At 39.3% G+C, this 9,884-nt stretch overlaps 1 protein-coding gene across 1 annotated transcript in view; it reads left to right on the plus strand.

Annotated features, from left to right (window-relative positions):
• Window positions 1–9,884, plus strand: part of LOC142243992 (SCO-spondin-like) — a 476,497-nt gene that overhangs the window by 152,843 nt on the left and 313,770 nt on the right.

A 9,884-nucleotide genomic window follows, 5' to 3' on the forward strand; every position in this document is an offset into this window, starting at 1 on the left:
CAGTGTGATATATAGGGAGCTGCTGTATCTGTATAGTAATCAGTGCGATATATAGGGAGGTGCTGTATCTGTATAGTAATCAGTGTGATATATAGGGAGCTGCTGTATCTGTATAGTAATCAGTGTGATATATAGGGAGGTGCTGTATCTGTATAGTAATCAGTGTGATATATAGGGAGCTGCTGTATCTGTATAGTAATCAGTGTGATATATAGGAAGGTGCTTTATCTGTATAGAAATCAGTGTGATATATAGGGAGTTGCTATATCTGTATAGTAATCAGTGTGATATATAGGGAGATGCTGTATCTGTATAGTAATCAGTGTGATATATAGGGAGGTGCAGTATCTGTATAGTAATCACTGTGATATGTAAAGAGGTGCAGTATCTGTATAGTAATCAGTGCGATATGTAAAGAGGTGCTGTATCTATATAGTAATCAGTGCGATATATAGGGAGGTGCTGTATCTCTATAGTAATCAGTGTGATATATAGGGAGGTGCAGTATCTGTATAGTAATCAGTGTGATACATAGGGAGATGCTGTATCTGTATAGTAATCAGTGTGATATATAGGGAGGTGCTGTATCTGTATAGTAATCAGTGTGATATATAGGGAGGTGCTGTATCTGTATAGTAATCAGTGTGATATATAGGGAGGTGCTGTATCTGTATAGTAATCAGTGTGATATATAGGGAGGTGCTGTATCTGTATAGTAATCAGTGTGATATATAGGGAGGTGCTGTATCTGTATAGTAATCAGTGTGATATAAAGGGAGGTGCTGTATCTGTATAGTAATCAGTGTGATATGTAAAGAGGTGCAGTATCTATATAGTAATCAGTGCGATATATAGGGAGGTGCTGTATCTCTATAGTAATCAGTGCGATATGTAAAGAGGTGCAGTATCTGTATAATAATCAGTGTGATATATAGGGAGGTGCTGTATCTGTATAGTAATCAGTGTGATATATATGGAGGTGCTGTATCTGTATAGTAATCAGTGTGATATATAGGGAGGTGCTGTATCTGTATAGTAATCAGTGTTATATATAGGGAAGTTCTATATCTGTATAATAATCAGTGTGATATATAGGGAGGTGCTATATCTGTATAGTAATCAGTGTGATATATATGGAGGTGCTGTATCTGTATAGTAATCAGTGTGATATATAGGGAGGTGCTATATCTGTATAGTAATCAGTGTGATATATAGGCAAGTTCTATATCTGTATAGTAATCAGTGTGATATATAGGGAGGTGCTGTATCTGTATAGTAATCAGTGTGATATATAGGGAGGTGCTGTATCTGTATAGTAATCAGTGTGATATATAGGGAGGTGCTGTATCTGTATAGTAATCAGTGTGATATATAGGGAGGTGCTGTATCTGTATAGTAATCAGTGTGATATATAGGGAGGTGCTGTATCTGTATAGTAATCAGTGTGATATATAGGGAGGTGCTGTATCTGTATAGTAATCAGTGTGATATATATGGAGGTGCTGTATCTGTATAGTAATCAGTGTGATATATAGGGAGGTGCTATATCTGTATAGTAATCAGTGTGATATATAATGAGATGCTGTATCTGTATAGTAATCAGTGTGATATATAGGCAAGTTCTATATCTGTATAGTAATCAGTGTGATATATAGGGAGGTGCTGTATCTGTATAGTAATCAGTGTGATATATAGGGAGGTGCTGTATCTGTATAGTAATCAGTGTGATATATAGGGAGGTGCTGTATCTGTATAGTAATCAGTGTGATATATAGGGAGATGCTGTATCTGTATAGTAATCAGTGTGATATATAGGGAGGTGCTGTATCTGTATAGTAATCAGTGTTATATATAGGGAGGTGCTGTATCTGTATTGTAATCAGTGTGATATATAGGGAGGTGCTTTATCTGTATAGTAATCAGTGTGATATATAGGGAGATGCTGTATCTGTATAGTAATCAGTGTGATATATAGGGAGCTGCTGTATCTGTATAGTAATCAGTGTGATATATAGGGAGGTTCTGTATCTGTATAGTAATCAGTGTGATATATAGGGAGGTGCTGTATCTGTATAGTAATCAGTGTGATATATAGGGAGATGCTGTATCTGTATAGTAATCAGTGTGATATATAGGGAGATGCTGTATCTGTATAGTAATCAGTGTGATATATAGGGAGGTGCAGTATCTGTATAGTAATCAGTGTGATATATAGGGAGATGCTGTATCTGTATAGTAATCAGTGTGATATATAGGGAGATGCTGTATCTGTATAGTAATCAGTGTGATATATAGTGAGGTGCTGTATCTGTATAGTAATCAGTGTGATATATAGGCAAGTTCTATATCTGTATAGTAATCAGTGTGATATATAGGGAGGTGCTATATCTGTATAGTAATCAGTGTGATTTATAGGGAGGTGCTGTATCTGTATAGTAATCAGTGTGATATATAGGGAGGTGCTATATCTGTATAGTAATCAGTGTGATATATAGGGAGGTGCTGTATCTGTATTGTAATCAGTGTGATATATAGGGAGGTGCTTTATCTGTATAGTAATCAGTGTGATATATAGGGAGATGCTGTATCTGTATAGTAATCAGTGTGATATATAGGGAGATGCTGTATCTGTATAGTAATCAGTGTGATATATAGGGAGGTGCTGTATCTGTATAGTAATCAGTGTGATATATAGGGAGGTGTTGTATCTGTATAGTAATCAGTGTGATATATAGGGAGGTGCAGTATCTGTATAGTAATCAGTGTGATACATAGGGAGATGCTGTATCTGTATAGTAATCAGTGTGATATATAGGGAGGTGCTATATCTGTATAGTAATCAGTGTGATATATAGGGAGGTGCTATATCTGTATAGTAATCAGTGTGATATATAGGGAGGTGCTGTATCTGTATAGTAATCAGTGTGATATATAGGGAGGTGCTTTATCTGTATAGTAATCAGTGTGATATATAGGGAGATGCTGTATCTGTATAGTAATCAGTGTGATATATAGGGAGGTGCTTTATCTATATAGTAATCAGTGTGATATATATGGAGGTGCTGTATCTGTATAGTAATCAGTGTGATATATAGGGAGGTGCTGTATCTGTATAGTAATCAGTGTGATATATAAGGAGGTGCTGTATCTGTATAGTAATCAGTGTGATATATAGGGAGGTGCTGTATCTGTATAGTAATCAGTGTGATATATAGGGAGATGCTGTATCTGTATAGTAATCAGTGTGATATATAGGGAGGTGCTTTATCTGTATAGTAATCAGTGTGATATATAGGGAGGTGCTTTATCTGTATAGTAATCAGTGCGATATATAGGGAGGTGCTGTATCTGTATAGTAATCAGTGTGATATATAGGGAGATGCTGTTTCTGTATAGTAATCAGTGTGATATATAGGGAGGTGCTGTATCTGTATAGTAATCAGTGTGATATATAGGGAGGTGCTATATCTGTATAGTAATCAGTGTGATATATAGGGAGCTGCTGTATCTGTATAGTAATCAGTGCGATATATAGGGAGGTGCTGTATCTGTATAGTAATCAGTGTGATATATAGGGAGCTGCTGTATCTGTATAGTAATCAGTGTGATATATAGGAAGGTGCTTTATCTGTATAGAAATCAGTGTGATATATAGGGAGTTGCTATATCTGTATAGTAATCAGTGTGATATATAGGGAGATGCTGTATCTGTATAGTAATCAGTGTGATATATAGGGAGGTGCTGTATCTGTATAGTAATCAGTGCGATATGTAAAGAGGTGCAGTATCTGTATAGTAATCACTGTGATATGTAAAGAGGTGCTGTATCTGTATAGTAATCACTGTGATATGTAAAGAGGTGCAGTATCTGTATAGTAATCAGTGCGATATGTAAAGAGGTGCTGTATCTGTATAGTAATCACTGTGATATGTAAAGAGGTGCAGTATCTGTATAGTAATCAGTGCGATATGTAAAGAGGTGCTGTATCTATATAGTAATCAGTGCGATATATAGGGAGGTGCTGTATCTCTATAGTAATCAGTGTGATATATAGGGAGGTGCAGTATCTGTATAGTAATCAGTGTGATACATAGGGAGATGCTGTATCTGTATAGTAATCAGTGTGATATATAGGGAGGTGCTATATCTGTATAGTAATCAGTGTGATATATAGGGAGGTGCTATATCTGTATAGTAATCAGTGTGATATATAGGGAGCTGCTGTATCTGTATAGTAATCAGTGCGATATATAGGGAGGTGCTGTATCTGTATAGTAATCAGTGTGATATATAGGGAGCTGCTGTATCTGTATAGTAATCAGTGTGATATATAGGAAGGTGCTTTATCTGTATAGAAATCAGTGTGATATATAGGGAGTTGCTATATCTGTATAGTAATCAGTGTGATATATAGGGAGATGCTGTATCTGTATAGTAATCAGTGTGATATATAGGGAGGTGCTGTATCTGTATAGTAATCAGTGCGATATGTAAAGAGGTGCAGTATCTGTATAGTAATCACTGTGATATGTAAAGAGGTGCAGTATCTGTATAGTAATCAGTGCGATATGTAAAGAGGTGCTGTATCTATATAGTAATCAGTGCGATATATAGGGAGGTGCTGTATCTCTATAGTAATCAGTGTGATATATAGGGAGGTGCAGTATCTGTATAGTAATCAGTGTGATACATAGGGAGATGCTGTATCTGTATAGTAATCAGTGTGATATATAGGGAGGTGCTATATCTGTATAGTAATCAGTGTGATATATAGGGAGGTGCTGTATCTGTATAGTAATCAGTGTGATATGTAGGGAGGTGCAGTATCTGTATAGTAATCAGTGTGATATGTAGGGAGGTGCTATATCTGTATAGTAATCAGTGTGATATATAGGGAGGTGCTGTATCTGTATAGTAATCAGTGTGATATGTAGGGAGGTGCAGTATCTGTATAGTAATCAGTGTGATATGTAGGGAGGTGCTGTATCTGTATAGTAATCAGTGTGATATATAGGGAGGTGCTGTATCTGTATAGTAATCAGTGTGATATATAGGGAGGTGCTGTATCTGTATAGTAATCAGTGTGATATATAGGGAGGTGCTGTATCTGTATAGTAATCAGTGTGATATATAGGGAGGTGCTGTATCTGTATAGTAATCAGTGTGATATAAAGGGAGGTGCTGTATCTGTATAGTAATCAGTGTGATATGTAAAGAGGTGCAGTATCTATATAGTAATCAGTGCGATATATAGGGAGGTGCTGTATCTCTATAGTAATCAGTGCGATATGTAAAGAGGTGCAGTATCTGTATAATAATCAGTGTGATATATAGGGAGATGCTGTATCTGTATAGTAATCAGTGTGATATATAGGGAGGTGCTATATCTGTATAGTAATCAGTGTGATATATAGGGAGGTGCAGTATCTGTATAGTAATCAGTGTGATACATAGGGAGATGCTGTATCTGTATAGTAATCAGTGTGATATATAGGGAGGTGCTATATCTGTATAGTAATCAGTGTGATATGTAGGGAGGTGTTGTATCTGTATAGTAATCACTGTGATATGTAAAGAGGTGCAGTATCTGTATAGTAATCAGTGTGATATATAGGGAGGTGCTATATCTGTATAGTAATCAGTGTGATATATAGGGAGGTGCTGTATCTGTATAGTAATCAGTGTGATATATAGGGAGGTGCTGTATCTGTATAGTAATCAGTGTGATATATAGGGAAGTTCTATATCTGTATAGTAATCAGTGTGATATATAGGGAGGTGCTGTATCTGTATAGTAATCAGTGTGATATATAGGGAGGTGCTATATCTGTATAGTAATCAGTGTTATATATAGGGAGGTGCTATATCTGTATAGTAATCAGTGTGATATATAGGGAGGTGCTATATCTGTATAGTAATCACTGTGATATGTAAAGAGGTGCAGTATCTGTATAGTAATCAGTGTGATATATAGGGAGGTGCTGTATCTGTATAGTAATCAGTGTGATATATAGGGAGGTGCTATATCTGTATAGTAATCAGTGTGATATATAGGGAGGTGCTATATCTGTATAGTAATCACTGTGATATGTAAAGAGGTGCAGTATCTGTATAGTAATCAGTGTGATATATAGGGAGGTGCTATATCTGTATAGTAATCACTGTGATATGTAAAGAGGTGCAGTATCTGTATAGTAATCAGTGTGATATATAGGGAGGTGCTGTATCTGTATAGTAATCAGTGTGATATATAGGGAGGTGCTATATCTGTATAGTAATCAGTGTGATATATAGGGAGGTGCTATATCTGTATAGTAATCAGTGTGATATGTAAAGAGGTGCAGTATCTGTATAGTAATCAGTGTGATATATAGGGAGGTGCTGTATCTGTATAGTAATCACTGTGATATGTAAAGAGGTGCAGTATCTGTATAGTAATCAGTGTGATATATAGGGAGGTGCTGTATCTGTATAGTAATCAGTGTGATATATAGGGAGGTGCTGTATCTGTATAGTAATCACTGTGATATGTAAAGAGGTGCAGTATCTGTATAGTAATCAGTGTGATATATAGGGAGGTGCTGTATCTGTATAGTAATCAGTGTGATATATAGGGAGGTGCTGTATCTGTATAGTAATCAGTGTGATATATAGGGAGGTGCTATATCTGTATAGTAATCAGTGTGATATATAGGGAGGTGCTGTATCTGTATAGTAATCAGTGTGATATATAGGGAGGTGCAGTATCTGTATAGTAATCAGTGTGATATATAGGGAGGTGCTATATCTGTATAGTAATCAGTGTGATATATAGGGAGGTGCTGTATCTGTATAGTAATCAGTGTGATACATAGGGAGATGCTGTATCTGTATAGTAATCAGTGTGATATATAGGGAGGTGCTGTATCTGTATAGTAATCAGTGTGATATATAGGGAGGTGCTGTATCTGTATAGTAATCAGTGTGATATATGGGGAGGTGCTGTATCTGTATAGTAGTCACTGTGATATGTAAAGAGGTGCTGTATCTGTATAGTAATCAGTGCGATATATAGGGAGGTGCTGTATCTGTATAGTAATCAGTGTGATATATAGGGAGGTGCTGTATCTGTATAGTAATCAGTGTGATATATAGGGAGATGCTGTATTTGTATAGTAATCAGTGTGATATATAGGGAGGTGCTGTATCTGTATAGTAATCAGTGTGATATATAGGGAGGTGCTGTATCTGTATAGTAATCAGTGTGATATATAGGGAGGTGCTATATCTGTATAGTAATCAGTGTGATATATAGGGAGGTGCTGTATTTCTATAGTAATCAGTGTGATATATAGGGAGGTGCTGTATCTGTATAGTAATCAGTGTGATATATAGGGAGGTGCTGTATCTGTATAGTAATCAGTGTGATATATAGGGAGGTGCTGTATCTGTATAGTAATCAGTGTGATATATAGGGAAGTTCTATATCTGTATAGTAATCAGTTTGATTCATATAATGAGTGCTGTATCTGTATAGTAATCGGTATGATATGTAAAGAGGTGCTGTATTTCTATAGAATCAGTGTGATATATAGGGAGCTTCTGTATCTGTATCAAGTCAGCCAGCAATTGGAGGAAATCTTCAGTTGTCCTCCGACCTCTTCTTGTCACAGTTATCTTTCTGTCAGCCAATCCACACCCTTATATATTACTTGGTAATTGTCATCATCACCAATGGAAGAGAAAACTGTTGCTGGTGTTGTGAGACGCCTTTGTGGCCTAAATGTGCTCCCATTGCTGCATCATCTCCGGAATTGTCTCCCCTGGCTGCATCATCTCCGGACTTATCTCCTGTACCTGCAGCATATCCAGACTTGTCCCCCACGGCTCCAGCATCTGAGGACTTGTCTCCCATGGCTGAAGCATCTCTAAACTTGTCTCCCCTAACTGCAGCATCTCCAGACTTATGTCCCGTACCTGCAGCGTCTCTGCCTATGTCTCCCCTGACTGCAGCATCTCCGTACTTGTCCTCCATGGCTGCAGCGTCTCTGGACTTGTCTCACATGGTTGCACTGTCTCTGGACTTGTCTCCCCAACTACTGCATCTCTGGATCTGTGTCTTCTGACTACAGTATCTCCAGACTTGTCTCCTGTTGCTGCATCATCTCCACACTTGTCTCCCCTGACTGCAGGATATCCAGACTCATCTTTTATGGTTTTAGTGTCTCTGTACTTGTCTCCCTTGGCTGCAGCATCTCCGGACTTGTCTTCCATGGCTGCAACATCTACAGAGTTGTCCCCCATGGCTGTAGTGTTTCCGGAATTGTTTCCCATGGCTGCAGCATCTCCTGACTTGTCTCCTGTTGCTGTAGTGTCTTTAGACTTGTCTCTCATGGATGCAGCGTCTCTGGACTTGTCTCCCATGGCTGCAATGTCTTTAGACTTGTCTACCTTGCCTGCAGCCTCTCTGGACGTATCTCACGAGATTGCAGCATCTCTGGACTTGTCTCCTCTGACTGCAGCATCTCTGGATTTCTATGGCTGCAGCATCTCTGGACTTGTCTCCCATGGCTGCAGCATCTAAAGAGTTGTCTCCCATGGCTGCAGTGTATCCGGAATTTTCTCCCATGGCTGCAGCATCTCCGGACTTATATCCCATTGCTGTAGTTTATCCAGACTTCTCTCCCATGGCTGCAGCATCTCTAGACTTGTCTTCTGCAGTTACAGCATATCCGGACTTGTCTCCCGTGCCTGCAGCATCTAGTTATCTCCCATGACTGCAGTATCTCCAGAATTGTCTCCCATGATTGTAGTATCTCCAGACTTGTCTCCCATGGCTGCAGTGTTTCTGGACTTGTCTTTAATGGCTGCAGCATCTCCAGACTTGTCTCCCATGGCTGCAGCATATCCATACTTGTCTCCCCTGGCTGCAGCATCTCCAGACTTGTCTCCCATGGCTGCAGCATATCCAGACTTGTCTCCCCTGGCTGCAGCATCTTTGGACTTATCTCCTCTTGCTATAGTGTCTTCGCACTTGTCTCACATTGCTTTAGTGTCTCTGGACTTTTCTGCTGTGGCTTCAGCATCTCCGGACTTGTCTCCGATACCTGCAACATCTCTGGACTTGTCTCCGGTGACTGCAACATCTCTAGACTTGTCTCCCATTGCTTTAGTGTCTCCGGATCTGTCTCTGTGGCTGCAGCATCTCTAGACTTCTCTGCCATACCTGCAGCATCTCTGGACTTGTCTCCAGAGGCTGCAGCGTCTCTGGACTTGTCTCCAATTGCTGTAGTGTCTCCAGAGGCTGCAGCGTCTCTGGACTTGTCTCCCATTGCTTTAGTGTCTCCGGATCTGTCTCTGTGGCTGCAGCATCTCTAGACTTCTCTGCCATACCTGCAGTGTCTCTGGACTTGTCTCCAGTGGCTGTAGTATCTCTGGACTTGTCTCCAATTGCTGTAGTGTCTCCAGATTTGTCTCCAGAGGCTGCAGCGTCTCTGGACTTGTCTCCCATAGCGGCAGCATCTCTGGAATTGTCTCTATCGAGCACGGGACATCATTAGTCGGTGATTACACCGGAGCTACCGACAGCAGATCCTGATGATCTGCACAAGTGTATTCAGAAGCAGAACCTTCCTCAGATACCATTAATAACATCAGTGATGGCAGCTATGGCTGGAAGTGCTGGGATTTGTGCACGAGTCTTGGACTCCAGACTATAGACATCCAGAGGTTGTTTCCGTCATTTGCAGATCAGCGACATCTTCATCCTGTGACTTACAATATTCCACCACTTTTCATTCTTCGTGTTATAATTTCAATGTTGGGCGTTGAGCCGCCTCATCCTCCACCACAGTCCCCTCATCCCTCTTTTGCATTCATCGGGTCAGGGCTCACTTCTCTGCAC

This window comes from Anomaloglossus baeobatrachus, chromosome 6 (genome assembly GCF_048569485.1).
Source record: "Anomaloglossus baeobatrachus isolate aAnoBae1 chromosome 6, aAnoBae1.hap1, whole genome shotgun sequence".
NCBI classification, from domain to species: Eukaryota; Metazoa; Chordata; class Amphibia; order Anura; family Aromobatidae; genus Anomaloglossus; species Anomaloglossus baeobatrachus.